At 40.1% G+C, this 24,473-nt stretch overlaps 1 protein-coding gene across 1 annotated transcript in view; it reads right to left on the bottom strand.

Annotated features, from left to right (window-relative positions):
• The window catches only part of ALKAL1 (ALK and LTK ligand 1), a 49,118-nt gene that overhangs the window by 23,157 nt on the left and 1,488 nt on the right, over window positions 1-24,473 (bottom strand). The window lies entirely within an intron of this gene.

The following is a 24,473-nucleotide window of genomic DNA, read 5'->3' as shown; positions in this document are numbered from 1 at the left end:
CAACTGGCTCTTTTGGTGCAAGCAGCTCTGCCCAGCAAGATATGAGGTGCAACTGAGAATCTAAAAATTATATCTGTATATCCCCAAGCCCAACAAATAAGAAGGTATCCAATAAGTGTGCAACCAAAGGAATCGACGCTTCTACTTTTTAGTACCCATTCTAAGAAGGAGCTGAATTTTTCAGAGGATGCTCAAGATACGAACCACCATGTTGAAAGACTATGTCATGCCTGCTGCAGTTTCCACGATATGCATCTGAGGAAGTGAGCTGTAGCTCACGAAAGCTTATGCTCTAATAAATTGGTTAGTCTCTAAAGTGCCACAAGTCCTCCTTTTCTTTATGTCATGACACTTGTAACCCCAAATAAACAACCTCCCAAGAGATAACTCATTTAGGCGCATTGAGAGGAGCCTGAAGGTAGATTTTATACTTGCCAATCAAGATCCAAATCCCTCAAATTTGAAGAAAATCCACAATTCAATAGCACTGGCATATCACAGGATATTCAAATGGATCCAAATGATTACTTGCTAACCATTCCCTGGGTCAGGTCTTATGGGTAACAACTGTTCTCCAGATCAGAAAGATCTACAAAGAGAGTGGTTTAAAGGAAACAAAAGGGGCCAACGATCTGCTCCATTGCTGCCTTTTTTTCATTATTATTATCTGAGCTTTGACAAATGACATGTAGACTTGGGTATCTCTGCTGTGAAATGCTAGTGCAGAGCATGGAATGAAATTTGGAAATCTTCAGAGAAACTCACTTATTATGCTTCTGAAAGCATGTGAACTGTGCTAAGCACCAGTCACTTTAAAAAGATAATCAGTCTTTTTTGTTTTCTTAATAATTCAAGAGCTATCCACTTCAGACACAACTGAAAGAAACCAGGCCCCAATCAGATATCTGAGGGGGGATGACACCAAGAACACTAGTCAGACAAACAGAATGGTGGAGCAAGGCGGGCACAGTGAGTTTCACCTAGCTTTTAATGACCTTCTGAAGGCCATTAAATAACCTTGTGGGTCCCTTACTTGGCCATCACCTTTACCTAGCCACTTGTGACTGCCTATTTGGACCCATACTTGGGCAGACTCCCATCCTCCTTTGTGATCCCCATGTGCATCATTACAGAGGAGGGATCAAGGCCCACCTCAGGCTGATTTAATTTTTGTATTTATTTATGTATATACCAACCATTTCTATTCTCTGGGACATGCATTTCTTCTCCATGTAGTGGCCCAGCAAATGAAGCCCATAACTACATGGGCCATGATCCCTCACTTGCCAAGGGATTTTGATTCCTTTGCCAGTGAATGAGTTAACTTAGCAGATAAATAAAAATCATTAAAGAATAATGTTCAAAATACAATGGTCTCTTCTAAGCCAATGCTTTCTAATCTTTCATTAATACTTGACTTAGAGAGTCTGAAATGCCAGCTTCTTCTTCAGCCTCAACCACAGTGAAATTATCAGGATATATTTACAAGGCTGATTGTCTTTGAGCACAAAAAAACAGCCATAGCAATGCTTATTAATGATTCTTCTATGGTCTCTCTCAAAAAGCATAGTTGTGTGAGTTAACCCTAGCCTGTAGAAACTTTGAGGTTTCACTTAACAAAAGACCATTAAAAAACATAACTTCTCCTTCTTTTCCATTGTAAGCTTCTGCTTCAATCCATCAGTTTGGCAGGAGAGTGAAATAAACCAAACTTACTACATATATGCATAAATACACACACACACAATTTTTCCCCACTTCATGCTAGACTGGTCTTCCCAGCAAACTGTTTAAAAATATTCCAATGGAAGTAAATGTAGATATATGCAGTTTTTCAGGTTTTATATTAAACAAAATGAAGAAAAAATATTTTAGCGACCATAGTTTTTATCATGAGTCTGCTTATACCAAACAATGAATTCGAATTTAAGCATCATTTGGATGCCAGTCTAAAGCTCCCCAATAAACTATTCCTCTTTCTCCTGTGTCAGAGTTGTAGATATGTGCTTAAAAAGCCCTCTTATCAAGTTTTCTTATATGCCTGTTTTTTACATTTAAAAAGGCATTAAGACCATTATATATACCACACACAAATTAAGTTGAGTGAGAGCATTATGTTATATTAATCTATTAGATACTGTATTAATCTGAGTACAATCTGAGAGCATTAGTGAGAGATTTCAGTAAAAAGAGAGGATAGGATACTACCCTAGCTGTTTGTGAGACAAAGTAGCAGGCACACCTGACTGTGGAACAAAAAATATTTATTACATTTTGAACAAACCCTGATTTACTATAAACATTAACTGCTTATAAAGCTTTAAAAGGACAAGTTATTTAAAGTAATGAGACATATTAGGCTCCAGTTTACTTGCAGTGTAGGTGGTAATGTTTCAGTGTACTTGACATTTCCTATGCTTATTTTAGAAATGTTTCTATTTCTTCTTTGAATTAGAACAGTAATGGTGCAGATAGAGTAATTAGTAATCTGGACTGAATATCTAAATAAAGGACATACCAGTCTACAAGGAATCCTTACACTTAAAGCTTAGGGCCAGATTCTCATTTACACCTTTAGACTGCTCTGTTAGCCTAAAACTGCTTCAAAGTGAACACAAATTACATTTGCACCCATATTGAGGACACTTTACACTGCCAGAGTGGTATAAAAAGGCCTTTCTATAAATAAGAATTAGACTCAAAGTATTTGCTTATCCAGTGTGTTAAGTCTTTAATGTATTTATGAGATGTTCATACACTATGGTAATGGGGACCTATCTAGGAAAGATAAACCAAAGGGAAAAATGTGAAAACCTCACATTGAAATGGGCCAAAGTTTGGGAGGAAAAGAGTGTTAGCCTTAAACAGAGCCCATCTAATCCCCTACAAATAATCTCCATATACTATGTCCCTGTTGTTTCCATATTTGTTCTTTTATGTAATGCCTATCACCACTGTAATTTAACGTGTGTGTGTGTATACATACATATGTACGTACACAGCTGGGGAGAAAGGGCGCTGGGCCAGCAATTGTATCATTACCCACAAAACCCAGGAGGATTTTTCTAGGCAAGATAATGCTGACCTTGATAGTATTATCTTATTCTCAGTACTGTTTGTGACACCACTCTCTGCCCCTACAGGGGATGAAGAGCTGTTTTAGGCAGAAGTGAGGAGCCAGGGGGAACAAGGTTAGAGTGCAGTTAGTGGGCAGCAGAGTCCCTGGGTCTCAATGTAGATGTGCCAGCCTTTTGCAGATTCTTCTGTGATCCATGAGCTTTCCCTGCAGATCTCAGGACATCCTCATGTTAGTACGGCTATCTATAAAGCTCACCTCTCCATGGTGTGATGTGAAAGTAACTGCAAGATTTAATTTGCAGAGTATCCCAATTCTGCTGTGGGTTTTCCAATATTTGGCCCTGAATACTCAGATCTATTGTTTACTACAAAAAGCTTGACAAGGCTAATCATGGTGTTCATTTGGAAATGGTACTTTGAAAAATTACCAAATGAAGGATTTATGCTTTGCTTCTGAATACGTAGGAAGGAGTTTTCACAGCAATTTTTTTTTCTACCAAACATTGAACTGTGACTTTTTCTGGTCTCCTAAGTTACATTATTCAGTGCAGAAATAGCCACAGCTACCTGAAAGCTAAACGCCTTAGATCCCATAAGCACAATGGCATTGAATTTAGTAATAATAGTGAATAGAGTTGTTGATACAATGAAATCTATTACAATATGTCCAGGGAATACTGAGAGGCCACTTAAGATGAGGACAAGATTGTACAGTGCCTGATGTAGGTGCTCTGCAATTTACTAGAATCAGTATAGTAAGATATATTGGATTTGTAATGATTTAATTTGCTTGATTGTGGCACAAGCAGCTGGAGGCTCAAGCAGATAATTACATTTCTAAGCCACCAAGTAATCCTTTTATGGGGGTTGTGTAATAGTCACTGATGACAGGAAGCCAGTTGGAAACCAACATGCGCTCATACCCACATCAGTTTTCTAGTCATACAAAGTTCAGTGAATGATTAGCAGTAGGGTGATTAGGGGTTTCACTTCATTGAAAAGGTATCATGCTGTTATTGTCCGAAAGGGCTTACTAACGTCTTGTCAAAGCAGGTAAGGATTATAAATTACATTGGTTATACTGGAAGGGGTGTGGTGGATAAAGGACCACAGGCCATTTTTCTGAAATCTTTCACCAGCATTACACGCAAGAAAGAATATTCTATGGTTTCATGGTTATTACAAGCTGGTTATGTAGTTGAAGCGATATCAAATAATTTTAAGAAGATGTAAATGGATATAAACAAACCATACTATGTACAATACAAGACAAAAATCTCTAGGAAATTACTAAACTTGTTTGACAAACTAGATGTCTGTTGTAAATAATACTTTTCAGCAGTAGATCTCATAGCACTTTACAAGGGAGACCAGTATCATTACCTCTATTTTATAGATGGGGAAACTGAGGCACAGAGCAGCAACATGACTTGTCCAAGGTCACCCAGCAGGCCAGTGGCAGAGCCACTAATAGAACCCAGGTCTTCTGAGTAGCAATTCGCTATTCTATCCACTATGATACACTGCCCGTACATTAGTTATGATATGTCATTAACAGACAAAGAATGAGTAACTGCTTTATCAAAGCTATTCTAACAACATCACAGCTAACTCTTTGGCTATTTTAATCCCACAGGATTTAATAGGTTTGCCGATCTACTGTACTTATCTAGTGCTGCCGCATTTATCCACTGCTGCTTCCACATGCACTGTTAAGTATGCACTACTTACTAACACTATTTCTCTAAAGCTATCTTCCACTGAAATGCCTAACCTTGGTTCATAAATAGTGAAAGGGTGAGAAACAGTGTACTGAAGGATTTAATAGGGTTGTGAGCACTACGCTTTATAAGGCAAATCTATCATTGTGCTCGTGTCATAGCATCCCTAATCTTGCAGTAAATCTTAAAGCTGACAATAGCTGCAGTAAGTGGTGGAGCAGTTTAATTTTTTTTTTCCATCACCATCCCCAGACACTTAGGTTCCAACTGTGTCATAATGGAATATTTGCTAAAATGAAACTTAACTACCATAGCTGAAAACACCAAGAAAAGAACTAAGGCTACAATTATTACAGCTGATTTCAATTTTGGAACAAAAACTGGCTTTTTTCTGAAATGACATGTTTCACAAACAATTGCTGACACTGTTTAAATGTTTCATTTTTGAGACAAATTGTGCCATTTCCCCCATTATTTTTAAAAGTATTGAAAACATTATTGAACTTAACCATTTTCAAAAACAAAAATTTAAGACAAAAAAAATCACATATTTCAAAAATAAAAAGGATTGATTTCTAACACTTCAAAACAAAAAACTTCAAATTTTCATTTTTTTTGTAATAGGTTCTCATTTTCAATAAGCTCTAGTGTTTGCATTAAACATACTTTTCTTCTTTTGATGAGACAATTCACCTCTTGTAAGAGTAACCACAGGTTTATTGAAATTAGCAGGGTTAAATCCACTTGCGCAGCACTGAATTTTACCCATTAGGCATAATAAAATATAGTAGGAATAGAATGATATCAAGAATGTCAGTAGTCAGGCAAATGGCTGTATTCTAAATGTCTCTGATTCAGTTCCTATCAGTTTTGACATACTGTACAAATGAACAATCACATGATAGCAAAATCAATATTTTCACTAGAACCACCATGTTTCAATCAACTGATATTAAACATGTCCAAAACATGAATAAATAGCCTATAAAAAGGTCACTGAAGCAACCATCAGTAATAACCTCTGTCTCACACATAAAACCATGATCAAGATCTCTCTGGCATCAGGCTGCCATTCTGAGTCCTAATCCACTGGACCCAAGTGCTTTAAACTTCCCTTTAGCTGAGCAGACTCCAGCAGTGTCTGTGGCCTCTCTGTAACATTTCCAACCAAATGTTCTATCTGTTATCCCTTCACAGAAATGGGTAGTTCTGCTATCAGTGGCCACCAGGACCAGTACCGACCCCTCAGATTTCTCCACAGCTTAAGTACACCTTTTCCTAGAACTGCAACCATCTGGGTGCTTTGGGATAACCGTTTAGCTCTTCATTGAACAACAGATAGACACACAGGTAGATTTGCAAGGGATTCTAAAGGCAAATACTCTAGACTTAGATAGCACAAGGGAAACACAGATCTAGACAAATGACAAATACTAATACTCATTTCCCTGCATCAGTTTCCTCACCACTCTGGAGCATTTTCTGGAATTAGTACAGAGTCCTCTGGGGTGTCCAGGATCCTCTCTCTCTAGGTCAGCTAGCTCATTTTTTCCTCAGCTGCTCACACAATTAAATAGGACCCCCCTGCTAAAAAAGCATAGAATAGAAATGTGTGGTTGGAGAGGACCTCAAGAGGTCACCTAGATCATTCCCCCATGCGGAAGAAGGACCAAGTATACCATCCCTGATAGCTGTTGCCTCTTTCTATCTCTTCCTTTTTCCTGCCCAAACCTCCCTGTGTGTTTCTGTGAGTCTCCTCTGACTCATCCAGTCTCTGTAGTTTTCAAAGGCTAGCATCAACACTTTGGTTTCTTTGTTCTGCATCTGGGGACCTTCCACTCTCCAGACCCCCTTTCTGTAGACAGACTGGGCCAAACTGTTTTCCCCAGGCTTCAGCCATCCCACTATCCTAAGCTGATTATTAACATATTAGAACTAAACAGTGTATCTTGTCTGACAAACTCCAGTCAATTTAAGGCTGACTCACTATGCACTGAGGCATTCCATGAGGCATCAATTTCACAACATCAGCCTGAATTCATAAGTTGTGTGCAGACAAATTTCCAAAATCATCACCAGCCCTAATGTAATAACGATGACTAATAAAAGTATGTAGTGTGAAAGAAATCAGACTGTTAACTTATTAGCTATTGTAACGGTCACTTTAGAAAGTAAAACTCACTTCCAGGCAGTTCTGTGTCACGTACCAGAGAGATTTTGTAAGTGAATTAGACACAAAGTCCACTGAGATCAATGGAAGTTCTTCCATTCTGTTTGGTGGGTTTTGGCTCCTCCCCAGAGTGTCCTGCTAGGTATTTCTCCTGTAGCATATATTAGCCATTTTTAGAGATTTGGTAAAGTATAGTTAGACATTGCTGATTTTCCTTCAGAGTAATTGGAGGAATTATTTTCATGCATATGGAATTTATACTATTGCTTAAAAACTTATATTATTATAAAAGCCACAAATAATCAGTTGAAAAGATGTTTTAATAGAAAATACTATCCCACTGTGTACATGAATGTGTGTATATATGTCCACAGACACCATACCCTTTTCTAACAACCCACGGTCAATTCCTACCTCATCACCAAAAGCAAACCTACTCAAAGCCCAAACATCAAAATATTACTCAGGAAATTATAGCTTTCAATACGGTCTCAATCAAGGACTTCTTCTACAGAAGAAAACACTTGTGATATGTTTATATAAGTGTAATTCTTTGAAATAAGGATATATTGAGAAAATATTTTAAAAAAACATTTTAAATGGCACTGTTTAGAAAAAGCACAAAATGTGTTATTATTTTAGTAAATTTATTTGTGAAAAGTGCTAGATAAGCAGTGCTGGAGATTAAATTCTCTAGAATACAGACACAGCACAGGCATACTTTTACCCTGGCAAACTCCCTCCACACTCACTTGGAAAGAACATCTCTAAAAATAAAAGATCAGCCTCTGGCATCTGCTGAAACTGGCAACAAGGCTTCCAAAAACTGCTGTGATGTGGACACTTTTCTGATAGAAACTGGACTATGGCAAACTGAATCAGTTTCCATCCTACCTCTCCAGTCACTGTATTACTAGGTAGCCCCTCATTTTCTTCTTACATACTTTCCACTCTCATCCAGTGTCTCTCAGGACCCCTTCACTCCCTCCCTTCTCTTCTCACTTTTTTGTGGTATACATGGGTGATCCCACCAACTCTCACTGATTCAGTTATCACCCCCTAAGCTGATGATACCCAAATCCACTTAGCACTTCTGACCACTCTCATTCTATCTGGCCCTGCTTCTTTAACTGGGAAATATCTCTCAAATGTGCAGACATCGATTTAAACTCAAAGTGAAAAGGAATTAAGGAACTCCTTATTTTTCCTCCCTCAAAAAAAAAAAATCCTCCCTCTTCTCTGTCACTATCAACAACTTCACCATCTCTCATGACACCAAGGTTAACAAACGTAGAGTAATCTAAGGACACCCTTTTTCCTTTCCTCCGCCACATCTAGGGCTTGTCTAAATAAACAATTAGTTTGTGGCAAACTGGAGTGTGAATCTACCCTGGACTAGCCCGCCTCATATTAATTGTCCACGTGAACTCTTCTGCATTAACTTAGAGTTTCTCTAAAATCATCCCTTCCTCTCCATTCCCACTACTCTGGTTCTGTTGACTCCTGTAACATCCTCTCACTGGCCTCCACAAATTTCACAGTATACCCTTCAAACTTATCTGCATCTTCTTTGTGTACTGCTTTTGCACGTCAACCTTCCTGAATGTTTGCACTGGCTTCCAGTTTACCCCAATATCATATTCAAACTCCTTATCCTCACGTATTGCACCCTATATATCATTTCTTTTCTACTCTGCTTCGTGTGTCCTATGTTCTGCCACTTCCACTTGCATTAATGCTCCCTTTGGACAAAATATAGTTTTGGCATAAATAAGTGTGATTGCACTTGCTTATGCCAGGACTGAGTTTGGCCCAGTGTCCCTTCTCCCACAATGGTTTCTGTGCCTTTATCATCCTGCTCCCTGTTCATAAAAGTTTCTGTGACCATACGCAACCATTATCTATCTATGGTGGGTGGGATTTTCAAAAGCACTATGAGATTTAAGAGCACAAGCCCCATTAACATGTACCATTTGTACTTGCTGAAGCACTTACACACTTTTGAGAATACCACACAGTATTTCTAATGCAACTACTACTGTAGTACTCAAAAACCATGATATCAAACAACCTCATTCTCTGCCTGAAAATCCCTCCAGAAAACTCACTTCTTTCAGAAAGCTTTTCCCCATTGTCCTCCACCCTGTCAGCGCTGGCATTACCATATCCCAGACTGTGGGGGGCGACACTAGGACCCAGAGTGTAGAAAATTGTGTCTGCTGCTGGTGCATATGTATTCTCTCTGCTCTAGATGGACAGAGACGGTGGAGTGCTGGAGGAAGGAGGGCATAAGCAACATATCAGGCAGGCAGGAGGAAAGGTGAGAGGGAATAACAGAAAGTAGCAGGAGCTGCAGGGAGAGAGAGGAGGAGGAGCCTCTTATGTACCTCTCTAGTACCCCCAGGAGCCTGGACTGACTAACACCAGCTTCTCAGGGAGCTTCCTGTTTCCTGCTGCTTCCATGAACCCATTGAGGAGAACAGGCAGTCAACTGAAGTAGTAGGAGCCAGTTAGGCCCTTAAGACGCTGATATCTTCCAACACTCAGGCCCTGCTACCAGCCTCCTTATTTGTCCCCTTCAACTGAGTGTTGAGAGCCACTCTAGCTGGCAGAGAACAGCAGTCATGAGTGAAAGAAGAAAACGCCCCTCTGGGGCATCATTCAGAAAAAACAAAGAAAGCAAAGGAAACTTTTCTATCTAAGCAGGAAGGAGCTCACCTGAGATACATAGACACAAATGGTCATGATGAGCCTTCCGGCCCCAGTGAGGATGTGAGTGGTGAGGAGATGCCTAATCTTCCAGTTAGTCAGAGTGCAGCTGACCTGGCAGCTACTGCAGCATCCATATCTCCATCTCTGATGTAACCATGCACATTCCTGAAGAAAAGTGTAGATCAGATATGAGTGTGGTGGAGGCGCAAGAAACAGCTGCTGCTGAGTTTAGTTCCTTAAGTCTAGATGATCCAGGACAGTGGGCCCACTTGAGCAGTAGCCTTAGGGACTTTCTTGTACTGCATGGGCCACAGCAACTGAAAAACTTCATGTACCCCAAAGACAATGAAAATAGATGTTTCCATCCAACACATTACTGGCGTGAAATCCCCAATGGTGACAAAGTGGAGAGGCAATGGCTTATGTACTCAAAAACCCAGAATGCTGCGTACTGTTTTTGTTGCAAAGTCTTCTAGTCTATTGTTCCAGCCACATTGGATTCTACAGGAACAAAGGACTGGAAAAATCTGGCTAGAAATCTGGCATGCCATGAGAAGGCAGCAAATCACCAGAGAGCATTCCATAGGTGGAAAGAGCTTGAGATGAGACTAAGATTAAAGTCCACCAGAGATGATCAGCATCAAGAGAAGATTGCATCAGAGTCTCTTTACTGGCAAAATGTTTTGAAAAGGCTCATTGCCATTTTGAGAATGCTTGCAACCCAAAACCTAGCACTGCATGGTGCTTCAGATCAGCTGTATGTGCCAAACAATGGAAATTTCCTTAAAATTGTGGAGCTGACGTCTGAGTTTGATGCTGTACTCCAGGAGCATCTAAGAGTCACCACCCAAGAAATGTACACACACCACTACCTTGGAAAAACAATTCAAAATGAGATCATACAGTTACTGGCAACAAAAGTCAAACAGAAGATTGTGGCAGATCGGAAGTCAGCAAGATATTACTCTGTTATTCTGGACTGCACACTTGACATCAGCCATACGGAGCAAATGACTTTAATGGTGCGTTTTGTAACAACAACAATAGAACCTAGTGAAAATGTCCCTGCAATGGTGACTGTCAGAAAGCATTTTCTAGAATTTCTTGACATTGATGATACTACAGGAGCTGGTATGACAAATGTGCTCCTTAAAAAGCTGGAAGATACGGCAATTGCAATAGCTGACATGAGAGGTCAGGGTTACGATAATGGTGACAACATGAGAGGAAAGAACAGAGGAGTGCAGACACGGATCCCAGAATTAAACCCTCGAGCTTTTTTGTCCCATGCAGTTCTCATTCATTGAACTTGGTGGTCAATGATGCAGCATCAGCTTCTAGTGAGGCTGCTGAATTTTTTAATGTAAGTCAAAGCATCTATGTATTTTTCTCTGCATCAACTCATCAATGGCAAATTTTGAAGCAACATCTAGGAACATCCTCTCTGACACTGAAACCACTGAGTGCCACACGATGGGAAAGTCAAGTGGAGGAGATAAAGCCTATCAAACACCAAATTGGGAAGACAGATGATGCCATAGTTGCCATTATTTGGGATAATGCTATGACAGGAACTGTTTGTGGGAGAACAGTGCCAGAAGGAAATGGAATCACCAGAAACATAGATAATTTCAAATTTCTGTGTGGCTTAGTGTTGTGGCATGACATACTGTTGAAATAAATGTTGTAAGCAAGAGACTCAAAGCTGTAGCTCATGAAAGCCTATGCTCAAATAAATTTGTTAGTCTCTAAGGTGCCACAAGTACTCTTTTTTTTTGTGAAAGTTAAGTGTTACTTAAAATTTTTGAACAAGGCATTTTAAGTTGTTAGTTCTCCTTTATTGGGGTAGGTAGCAGAGCAGTACCATGAGAGGAGTAGAACAGGAAGAAGGCAGAATTGAGACCTTCCAAAATTTTGGCCCAAGCAAGGGGGAATGGGGGCGTCATTTGAGCTCCCCGCTCAGGGGCCAAAATGTTGTGGGCCAGCCCTGTTGACCCTCATTCCAGACATAGTCCCAAACATTTAAAATTAATTTAAAACTAAATCCAAAGAATAATAAATTTATGTCCATAGATTTTTTTTTATGTATATCAAGAATTAAAGGAATCCTAACAATGGCAGAGTCCATTACTAGATGGACATGTAGAATTCTATATTTGGAGAGAAAACTGTATTCATATCATATGATGATGATGAAATAGTTTCTGTTGGAATGGAAAGTAAGGATGATCTTAAACAGCAGCTACTAAATTTAAACATTTTTAATTAGCAGGTCCAGATAACTTGCATCCAAGAGTTTTATAAAATCTAACCAAGGATCTCTCTGGACTGTTAATACTGATTTTCAGTAAGTTGTAATAAAGGGGAAGTTCCAGAGAACTGAAAGAAAGTTAATGATGTTCCAATGTTTTAAAAGGTAAATGGGATGACCCAGGTAAATACAACCCTGGTAGCCTGACATCGATTCCAGGAAAAATCATGTAATGGCTGATAAGTGACTTGATTAATAAAGAATTAAAGGAGAGTAAATAATAATGCCAATCAACATCACTTTATGGAAAACAGATCTTGTCAAACTAATTTCATATCATTTTTTGATGATGAGATTACAAGTTTGGTTGATAAAGGTTATAGTGCTGATATAATATACTTAGACTTTTGTAAAGGCATTTGACTTAGTACCACCTGACATCTTGATTAATAAACTAGAATGATACAAATTTAACATGGCATACATTAAATGAATTAAAAACTAGTGAAATGATAGGTCTCAAAATGTAATTATAAAGAGGGATTCATTGTTGATGGGCTGTGTTTTTAGAGGGGGTCTCAGGATGATAGGTGCCTGGCCCTATTTAACATCTTTATCAATGACTTGGAGGAAAAAAACATAAAATAATCACGGATAAAATTTTCAGATATTGCATAGATTCAGGGGGACCTGGTAAATACTGAAAAGGACAGGTCACTGATACACAGCAATCTGGATATCTTGGATAAGCTGACTGCAAGAAAACAGTATGTGTTTCAGTATGGCCAATGTAAAGTTATATTTTTTCATACAAAGAATGCTGGTCATAAGTACAGGATGGAGGAGACTCTATCCTGGGAAGCAGAGACCCTGAAAAAAATGTGAAGGTCATGGTAGATAATCAGCTGAAAATGAGCTCCAAGTGTGATTCTGTGGCCAAAAGAACGAATGTGATCCTTGGATATATAAGCAGGGGAATATCAACTAGGCATAGAAAGAGTAGGTTTCCTCTGTATCTTCCACTGGTACAACCACTGCTGGAAATCTGTGTCCATTCTGGTATCCACAATTCAACAAGGATGCTGATAAATTAGAGAGGGTTCAGAGATGAGTCACAAGGATGATTAAAGGGTTGGAAAACATGCCTTATAGTGAAAGATTCAAAGAGCTCAATCTATTCATTTTATCAAAGAGAAGGTTAAGGGTTGATTTGATCCTAGTCTATAAGTACCAACACAAGGAACAAATATTTGATAATGCACTCTTCAGTGTAGCAGAAAAAGATATAACACGATCCAAGGAAGGAAACTGAAGCTAGACAAATTCAGACTAGAAATAAAGGTGCAAATTTTTAACAGTGAAGATACTTAACCATTGGAACAACCATGCCTGGATTAACCAATGTCTGTTTAGTGCACTTGCACAGGATTTGGGTGGGTGGTGCTGTGACCTGGAACACAGGGACTCAGGGCCGCTCAGGTTTGGCCTAGCTGCCCCTCAGTCATGACGAGGGGGAAGCCAGGCCTAATTTGAATGAAGGTGGGCAGCCCACAATTTCCAGAGTGCATAGCCCAAATATCCTTTAATCTGGCACTAGGAACAATTTATCAAAGGTTGTGTTGAATTCTCCATCAAAGGAAAATTTTAAATCAAGATTGGATGTTTCTCTAAATTATATGTTCTAGTCCAAGCACAGCTGTTAGACTTGAAGCCAGAATTAATAGAGACAAGTCTTGTGGCCTGTGTTATACAGAAGGTCAGACTAGATGCTCACAGTAGTCCCTTCTCGCCTTAAAAATCTATGGGGGTGTGTACCACTTTGTTTGGTGGTGTGTACTGTACATACTCATACTGCCCCTCTAGCATGGGTATAAATAGCAGTGTAAACAGTGAGGCGTGGCTTAGACAAGTAAAGACATGCCTGAAGAAAGTGGATGTGTATTGAAGTACATCCCCTAAATGATGTTCTACTCACCCAAACTGTTCCTCCCCACCTACAATGATGTTTTAGCAGTGTAGTGTCCAGCTGGATCCCCACGGCTGGAGCCTTTCCCTGGAAAAGACTCAGGAAGTGGCGAAAGGCTCTGGCGGGGCGGGGGGCTGCTCCCCGCTGCTGGAGTCCTTCCCTGCCACAGTAACAGACTCCAGCAATGGGAAAGGCTCTGCCAACAGCTGAAGCCTTCCCCCGTCTCAAGGCAAAACTCCAGCAGCTCTCCACTGCGGCAGGGAAAGATTCCACTGCAGGAGCCTTTCCTTCACTTCAGGGGAATACTTGAGCAGGGGGAAAAGGCTCAGCCTTTCCCTGCTATCTCTCCCCCACCAGCACCTTTTCTCATCCCAGTGAATAGCTCCAGCAACAGGGAGCTGCAGGAGCCTTTTCCCACTGCCTTGCCTCTGCCAGAGCCTTTCACAGCGTCCACACTGCTGTCTGTAGCCACATGTACTCTACATGCCACTGTATAGATGCCTATATAACAATAAACATATCCCATAGTCTTACCCTATTGTAACCCTTGTTCATCCATTCCATCACCCACCACCTTTGACTCATTGCTGTGCCTCTGCTGGGTTAACAAGTAATTGGATAATAATACAGAATAAAATAAATAGCTTATTGATTCATGTCAGTCAATAGTTTGGTCACAGTCTCACTACCAAGCTAGGCTGAGTCACATTGCTGGCATAGAGGTAAAAATGCACATCCCATTATTGATCCTGTGGACCATCCAGTCCTCGTCACAGATTATTCTGAAGCTAATTTATGTTACCTGTTATTTGCTTACTTCTATTTTGGGTAAAATCTTGGCCCTATTAAAGTCCATGGGAATTTTGCCATTGATTTCAATGGAGCCAAAATTTAACCCATTATTCATTGGGGCTCATTTGTCATGCTAAATATACTTATACAATACAAACAGGATTCCAGAAAGCATCAGAAGATTTCCCCTTGTTTAGTAATGGAGACATCACTGTTTTTTGTTGTTGTTTTTAAGCCTTTCCTAATACCCAGCATCCAAAGAGGGCTCCTGGCTGTAAATTGCTCAAAGGCAGGGGCCTCTCTGCAGGCCAGATTTAAGTGTTTATCTCTCAGAGAGGGATGGAGCTTAGCATATACCCCTCTGGTTGGCAACTCCCATTGGCTAGCTTTGGCAGCTTCCTGACAAGCACGCTGACTTTTGTGAATCACAGTCTGGCATCTCTCTCTTCTCCTTCATTCTACAGGGAGCCTAGGCACCTAATTCAGCTTGGTGAATCATAATATGCTCCTGTGATTTTCTAGGCACCTAAACATTAGGTGCTGTGACTCTGAGTCACAATGCCTAACTTCTTTCGTGTATCCAGGCCTGAAGTGCTGAGCAGAGCCTGCACTGGGCATAAGAAGACTAAACAATTCCTTAGAGCCCTGAGCAGCTCAAGGGGGTCCCCAATTAATTATTAGTATGTGTTGTATGTGAGGGCCTCCAAAAATATTCCTGCTTAGGCCCCCCCTGGGCACTGGTGCTGAGCACCTTACTGGGTCAGGCCCCTACTAATATTAATAAGATTTTTTTTAAGTTACTCACCTCTCAAAACTTGAACATCTAAAGCATTAAACTGTATACAAATTGCTTTAAACAACTACATGAATATTATATATTTATTATGCTGATTCTAAATTTGCATAAGGTAAAAATACTGTAATGAGCAATTTTTTAAAAATATTTTTACAAATTTAAAATATAATCTGATCAGAAGACAACATGGTTGATTAATTTACAGTTAAAAGTAACATATTTTATGGTGGATCCTTAGAGCATATTGTGTGAACCCATGATTCCAGTTCACTGTGAATTTATTACTGATCACATGTTTATGGTTAAACAAATCATGCTAGTAAGGTGTTTTTATTTGTCTCCCTTTACTTAGGTCTTACATTGAATTATTCTGTAGGTTCTTCAGGGCATGGATAGTGGAACAGATTCTTGACTGTATCCAAACTCTGCACAGATGCACTGTGGGGGATTGCCGATACAGCGCCATTTACAGCTCTTTGAGCCTCACCTACACAGACCCAGCTCAAGTTTCAGCTGTGGGGTATAGCTCTAACTTACACATTTGGGGTCCTTATGCCCAAGAGGTATCAGGCTTAGTACAGTGCTATTCTACCACACTCCCTCTCCACTCAGTCACCCCCTTCATCCTTTTCTACAGTGGGAGTGGGTAGGACAGCTGTTACAGGAGGTGGCTGATCTGCATCTGCCAGGTTTCCATCACTGGGTGAGTTCCCCTGCACGAGGGGGTCCTCCACTGGCCCTGTTTGGCCATGTTAAGTCAATTTGTGGACCTAGCAGACCAGAGAAACCAGCCCACTGTCAATTTATATGGTTGTACAATACCTAGCACAGGCCCTTGACCCTGATTGGGCCCTTTGGATGTTACTGGAATACAGTAAATAAGAAGTCCATGAGAAAGCACGGAAAAGAGGAAATCCCATACTGACAGCTATCACCTTGCATCGGACCAAATCCCATGAAATCCCAGTACATGGTGAGCCAGAAGAATTTGAAATGTCAGCTGTATTGTACTAAGAGCAAAATAGGATTTCAAGAAAACTGGGCCTGAGCTACAAAACCACTACACCTAGCGGGGAGTAGCTAATGCACAAATGGGTATTCATAACACAGTCTGTAATCACACCCATAATGCCTTCATAACCATTAAAAGGGGTGAGCCCAATATCTGTCAGCATTTACTTATAGGATGGGGCAAACCATCTTTAATCAGGGTAACAGAAGAAGAGCTGCTAGAGTGGTATATAAAGCGAGTCACAAAAGGGAAAGAGACATGAACTCAGCAAAAACACTGCCTCGTGCAAAATATGTGAGCACTCATCCAGGTTACAGATTGGGGAGAAGTTTGCAAAGCCATCTATGAGGCCTGGGTGCATAGTTTTTAATAATTTTAATCCTTCATGCAGCACTGAATATCTCAGCCCAGATGGTAAAAGTTAGGCTTCTAAGTCTTTATCTAGATTCCTAAGTAAGTGACCTGATTTTCAAAAGTGCTGAGCACCCAGCTGTTTTCATTGAAGTGCTCAGGATTTTTGATCATATCACTTCATTAGATCCCTAGATATGGATTAGGAACCTAACCTTAGGCCCCTATTTTTTAAAATCTTGGCCTAAACCAGTGGTCCCCAAATTTTTTAAGCCACACCCACCCTTGCCCCTAATATAATCTGTCTGTGCACTCCTCCAGCAGCTGTGGTTGGGAGCCATGGCCAGGAGCGGGGCTGGGGGCTGAGGCCAGAACTAGAGCCAGGGCCAGGAGCTTAGGCTGGGGGCAGGACCGAAGGGGAGCTGGGGGAAGAGCGGAGCTGGGTGGCACTTCCCCACCCTCCCGCCCCCCGGGAGTTGGCCTGGATCCCTCCACACACCCCTGAACATTGCTCTGTGCACCCCTAGGATGGGGATTGCCCCACAGTTTGGGGACTACTGGCCTTAAAGGTCACACAAGGTGCGGTTTTGAAAACACCTAAGTGGATTAGAAGCACAATTCTTACTGAATTTCAATGGGACTTGTATTCCTAAATCACTTAGGTGTTTTTCAACATCCTGTGAAATATGCCCTGTCTGGCTTTCATTTGTAAAAAAATATGCAAGAGTCACTGGAACTTATCTAATAATTTTTATTTGATGGATTTCATTATATTTTAAAACTCAATATATTTGTACTTTCAATTGTTCACACAGTAGCTGGGACAGTGGCCTATAGGCTTGACCCCATCCAGTATGGGTTTGAGAACTGCTGGCAAATCATAGGTTGTAATAGCTGTCCACATGTGAGTCCATATCCCTTTACAGCATGTCAAACCCTGTTTGGCAGGCACACACATAGTGATTTCAAAATGTAGGTGTGATACTGTGCACAATAATCCTGAGGGCAGAACCATCAGGTGAGAAACTGTAGCAGCACAATTGTAACCCACTGAGACCTCAGTAAATTCAATGACAACCCTAACCCTTTAACACTTGCCCTGTGCTTGGGGCTCAGGGAACACGTATTCCTATTCTGTGTGGAGATTATTTAAATTAAGAGCCAAGATAAAGATGACATTCTTATAAACTAGGGAAATGTGGTCTAGGATGAATTACTTTAAGGTAGGTGCATAACTAGTTGAAAAACCAAACTCAAATAGTAGTTATCAATGGTGTTCTGTCAGACTGGGAGGGTGTATCTAGTGGGGCCCTGCCAGGATCAGTGCTATTCAATATGTTCATTAATGACTTAGATTGGGGATCGGCAACCTTTGGCACGTGGCCCATGAGGGAAATCTGCTGGTGGGCTGGCACGGTTTAATTGCAGCGTCCGCAGGTTCAACCGATCGCAGCTCCCACTGGCCACGGTTTGCCGTTCCAGGCCAATGGGGGCTGTGGGAAGCAGCGCGGGCCGAGGGATGTGCTGGCCGCCACTTCCCGCAGTCCCCATTGGCCTGGAATGGCGAACCGCGGCCAGTGGGAGCTGCAATTGGCCGAACCTGCGGACTCTGCAGGTAAACAAACCATCCCGGCCCACCAGCGGATTTCTCTGATGGGCCTCTTGCCAAAGGTTGCTGATCCCTTACTTAAATAATGAAGTGTAGAGAATGCTTAAAAAGTTTGCAGATGATACCAAACTAGACGGGATTGCAGCGATTTTGGAGGACAGGATTAGAAATCAAAAAATCTTGACAAATTTTGGAGAATTAGTCAGAAGTCAATGCAGGCAAGTGCAAAGAACTTACTTAGTAAGGAAAAAATCTGATGCACTACTACAAAATGAGGAATAACTGGTTGTAATATCACTGAAAAGGATCAGGGGTTTTGGTGGACCACAAACTGAATGTGAGTCAACAAGATGATGCAATTGTGAGAAAGGGTAATATCATTTTGGGCTGTATTAACAGGACTGTTTTATGTAACACACAGGAGGTAATTGTCCCACTCTACTTGGTTCTGGTGAGGCCTCATCTGGAGTACTGTGTCCAATTCTGAGTGCCACACTTTAGGAAAGATGTGGACAAATTGAAAAAAAGAGTCCAGAGGAAAAATTGATAAGAGCTTTAGAAAACTTGAACTATGATGAAAAATTTTAAAAACTGGGCATGTTTGAGGTGGACCTGATAACAGTCTTCAAATATGTTAAGGTTATTATAAAGAGGACTGGGATCAGTTGTTCTCCATGTCCACTGAAGGTAGGACAAGCTATAATGGGCTTAATATGCATCAAGGGAGATTTAGGTTAGATATTAGGAAAAACCTTCTAGCTATAAAAGGGTAGTTAAACTCTAGAATAGGCTTCCAAAGGAGGTTGTAGAATCCCCATCAGTTGAGGATTTTAAGAACAGATTGGACAAAAACCTATCATGGATGGTCTATGTTTACTTGATCCTGCCTCAGCACAGGGGGCTGGACTTGATGACTTCTCAAGGTCCCTTCTAGACCTACATTTCTATGATTTGATGTCAGTAATAATACAAAGTAACATTTCATCTGGTAGGAAAGGGTGGGTCTAAAATGGCTCCTGAACAGATGGAGGGGACAGACTGAGATCACAGAGGTTCGTTCCAGGGAGGGGAGTTGGGACAGAGAAACAGGGTGTCAGATAAAGGAACAAAATAAAATAAAACAATAATAATAGCACTGATACAGGTTGAATTTGGTCTGCCATCACATCTGCCATCTGGCTTGGGTGTTCTACCCCTTCCCCTACCCTTTGTCTGTCTTGCCTATTTCATTTGTAAGCTCTTCAGGGCAAGAACCACCCTCTATCCATTGTTTGTACAGTACCTAGCACAATGGAGCGCCATTCTTGGTTGGCTCTTAGGCACTACCATAATAAACACGATATTATTAGATTCCCCTCAAAACAGAAGAAAACACAAAGAGCTAGTTGAATTGCAAAGCACATGGTATAACCCTGTGCTAAATATAATCTTCCTTCCAAAATAACTATACAAAATACACATTAGCCATTATAAAATAATAGCGAACTGTGAACTAACTGAAACCTGATAATCCTACAAACACTGTCCAGAAATTCTGCTGAAATAGCTCTTGATAATTACTTCAACAAGAAGATAATCAGAAGAGCTAAACATGCTATGGTTTCTTTACTCCATAAGAATTAATTTGTTGTCTATTAGCTACTAGATTTTGAATACACACACAATTATAATTTTGCTTACCTATCCATTTATTTCCTTCAAAACAGCAAAACTACTAATCCTTAATCATGGATTAAGTGGCTGGAAGCAGCTCACAGAAGGACTTGCTCACCAACCTTCCAATAAAAATGATTGACTCACAAATTGTAGATTTGGAACCACAAGATTAACTAAAAGAAAAGGAGTACTTGTGGCACCTTAGAGACTAACAAATTTATTTGAGCATAAGCTTTTGTGAGCTACAGCTCACTTCATCGGATGCATTCATGAAGTGAGCTGTAGCTCACGAAAGCTTATGCTCAAATAAATTTGTTCGTCTCTAAGGTGCCACAAGTACTCCTTTTCTTTTTGCGAATACAGACTAACACGGCTGCTACTCTGAAACCTAAGATTAACTAAGGAAGTCAAATAAAAATATTTGACTTCTTAACTTAATAAAGTAGAATTACTTATAAAGTGGCTCCATCTGTTACTTTAGCTGATCTTTAGGGGTGGTTCTGTCTGGTGAACATGTTATTCTGGAGAATGGAAAATTTCGATTAACTGTTATTTCCTTTTCTCCCAATATCCAGAAATCTTTACTTTCACATTATAAGTAGGAAAAGGTTATTTCAAAATTGAAAATAATAATAAATAATAATAATTAATAGAAGGCATAGGCACTGCCTGGAATATCCCATGTGCATCATGACAGAACATACTTTTTAATTTCCTAGTATTTTTATAATAATTAGCAAGTTCCTATTTTTCATCAGCCTCAGTTCTGTTCTCCATTACATCATTTAAAATCTGAAGTTGTCTGTTGAATTTATACTGGTGTAACTGAGAACAGAACCTGGCTTTGTGGCCTAATATCCTGGAAAAAAATCAACTAATATCTTTTAAAATAATGTCCTGTCATAACAAAGGCAAAATTTGACCTATCTAGCTGTTGTGAATTTAGATGACTCTTTCTTCTACAAAAAGCAAGAATAGTGAATACATACAGTCTTTTAATTTTTAGGACTACTTTAGCATGTAGGATACACCAAAGCTGTCCTGTTTTGAAGAAAGTATTTGGATAAAAGGCAGCTAAGAAATTCTCATGAAATTAATGAAATGTTTATATTTACCCCAACATTCAATTAGAAGATAACCTGAGGACCACCTTATCTTTGTGGAAAATACTGCTTTAATTTTCAGATGAAAAGGCTGAATTGAAAACTCATGTACTCAGAGTAATGATGATTAGGAAGCCACAGTTACATATAGGGAAGGGAGAAAATTTCAATCATGGTTCAAAAAGGAGGGACCCATAAAAACTTTTCAAAGCAAAAAATACGCTTCTTAATATGACGAGTTGTCAGGCTTATAGAGGCTCAAAGTATGGATGATTTAATTGGGGATTGGTCCTGCTTTGAGCAGGGGGTTGGACTAGATGACCTCCTGAGGTCCCTTCCAACCCTGATATTCTATGATTCTATGTTGCAGTAGCAAATTTAACTCCATTAGGGATAACACTCTTCAAAGGAACAACGTGTCTTTTTAGTCACATTCTAGAAGAAATCCTAGCAGAAGATTGTCTTTTGTTTGCTAGATATTACTTTGTCTGAATACCCCTCTGGGAATAGATGCTCACTTTCCTTAATCAAAATTACAAGTGTAACTTGGAAGGATCTGGGCGATGGATGTTCCTGTGACTTGGGTTCTGAGTAGAGAGAGAGAAAGTGATGATGAAGCTGACATCTTCACTGGATCTGGAAATAATGGTCTCCATGCACAATATGAGATGATTTAGTATAATCTAAGACCTCTTTTTCCAAATTTATTGAATGGCTCCTAGCAGAAAAGGGAAAGGAAGGACACATAAAATAGGTGTTTCTCCTACTGTTCCATAGCTCCATGTACCTTTTGTTTTTGAAAGAAGAAACAAAAAGGGGTACTGAATTGTCATTTGACACAAAATGATCATTTTCAAAAATGAACATAAGAGTGATGATCCAAATAAGGAGTTCTGCCTGAGTCCTGAGCTGATTGAACCAGCCTTCTGACTGAGAAATCCCTTCATCAATCCAGTTCAATAGACACTTTATGACCATCTGAAACAAAAGTTGTCACCATGCCATTGACATAAATGAAAAGAGTTGATGAACTAAGTCCAGTTCCAAGTAGATGGGTGACCACCTCAAAAACCTCAGCCATAAAAACAGGTGCTAATTGGCACCCTTGCTGTCTATTGTGTCAGTAAATCAGAAGCTGAATAAGCATGAAAATTTCTAAACTCTAGAGAAGCTCTCTCTAGATCAGGGAGGAAGCTTACTTGGTGGTTAACCATGTTGTACCTGTTCTATGGATAACTGGAGGTCTGTAGTTTCCAAGGTTATCAGTTCTGCATTCTTCACAAGCACCACATTCTCCAAAACTAAGTCTTTAAAGAGAAAGAAACCATGCTGTGTGAACTGCACTCAAAAGTATTTCTCTGTCTATCAGAAAAGATTCTAAAAAATAGAGATTTATATGGGTAATGAAGAGTCACCATTACATTAGATATGATATAAATATTGTATATGCTTATAACTTTTATATTTTAATGCATAAGAAACTTCCTCTATGGTAGGTATTGTATAATTATGTCTTCCTTTAAAGCATCTGATATTAGCAACTTTTAGTGACAGGATACAGAATTTGATGGCCCACTAGTCTTTTCCAGTATGTCAATACCTATGTTCCCTGCTATCACCCTTCTTGTCAGCACATGAATCTGTGGGGATATTGTCTGAACATGTTTTCTAGTAGACTTTTTCATAACTACCAGGGTTAGTCTGGCTGCTCTCAGCGCTAAAAGGTTTATCCTTCTTTTTCATCTATCATGCTTTTTTAAAAAAAATATATATATTTTTAAATAGCACTCCCCAGCCTGAGGATTTCTATCCATAGACGAGGGGGTGAAATTATTCTGTCCTTCTACCATCCAGTCATGAGCATAAATTACTTATGGTGGAACTTGGTCAAGCATCCTGCATGTTGCCTTGAAAAGGGGACCAGTGAAAAATCAGACATATTTGCAGTTTTCTCACATGTAGTCCAAGCCAGGATAGTGATAGATCATGCATCCTGGGCACCTCTCTTTTCAGGAAACTGGTGGTCTAAGCACTGGAGGAAACTCTGGCAGGTTCATTAAGGATACTCTCCTTTCTGGGACTGTATTCACTAATTACATCTTCCTGCCCCTTTGAAAAGCAGAAGTCGAGCACTATGTATAGAAGAGGCATAAGTACAATACTGAAGGGCCAAACTTTATTTGTTTTTGCCATGTCAACTTTTCTAATGTGTCTTTTCCTCAACATCATCAGGAGGAAACAGCAGTGAGCCTGATGGAAAACGCCAGTGGGCTACAGCTGGGATACATTCATGCTTTAATCTACTTTTTGTAAATCTTATAATGCTACCTTCATACAAAAATACCACTATTGTAGAATGTACATAGCCTAAGCATACATAGACAAAAGACTGTGTGGTACACTTATCTATTAAAGAATTCTGCTAACTATTCACTGTAACTCAGTGTATTGGCATCATCAGTGGATACAAGATGTTATCACAGTAAGACCTTAGTACCTGATCTGTGTCGATCAACACAATTGACTTTTGTGCCCAAACCCACAATTCAGTCCCCTGCCATACCTCATTGTTTAATGGTACCAACGTTTCTGACCTACTCTGAGCTTCTTCACACAAAAAGAAGGAAACTTAAACTGCATATCCCCCACGCAGACTCATGAAAGTGGCTAACATTTAATTAATATCTGGACCAAATGGTGCTGTCAGTGTCAATAAAACTGAAGACATCTTGAATTAATAAATCCAGAGCTAAATGTAACACCAGTTATTTTCTCTGTGCTTAATTCTAGGAAGAACACAACTGCCAGCGCAGAATGTGGGTAGGAATTCGTTTTCCTGCGAATTGTTTCTGTGCTGACCCAAGGAGAGAACAAGTCAATGTAAATGTGAAAAGCGGAGGGCTTAATTTAAAACAACTACTCAGTAGTTTTGTTTTTGCAAAAAAGTATGAAGCTCGATTTTTGCAGCCAAAGTGACAATCACATGGCACCAGTAAACTCGATTGCCCCTCTCACACCTCCGGATAAGGACCGCATGATTTGGTAAGTTTGGTGTAACTTTATCCTCCCCCCTACACACACACACACACACCCCGAGACAAGCTGAACTGCTAGTTTGGGGAATGGAGCCAAAGCGGAGGCGGCAGGATAACAAATCGCTTCCTATATTTGTTTGCTAGTTGTCTTTGCGTCTGCCCCGGGAGGGACGCAAAGGCAGAAACAAATCCAGGGGCTGCCGAGAGTAGAGCCGCCTGGA

This window comes from Lepidochelys olivacea (assembly GCF_965140295.1).
Source record: "Lepidochelys olivacea isolate rLepOli2 genome assembly, chromosome: 2".
NCBI lineage: Eukaryota > Metazoa > Chordata > Testudines > Cheloniidae > Lepidochelys > Lepidochelys olivacea.
This window is presented reverse-complemented; position numbering and strand designations above follow the sequence as displayed.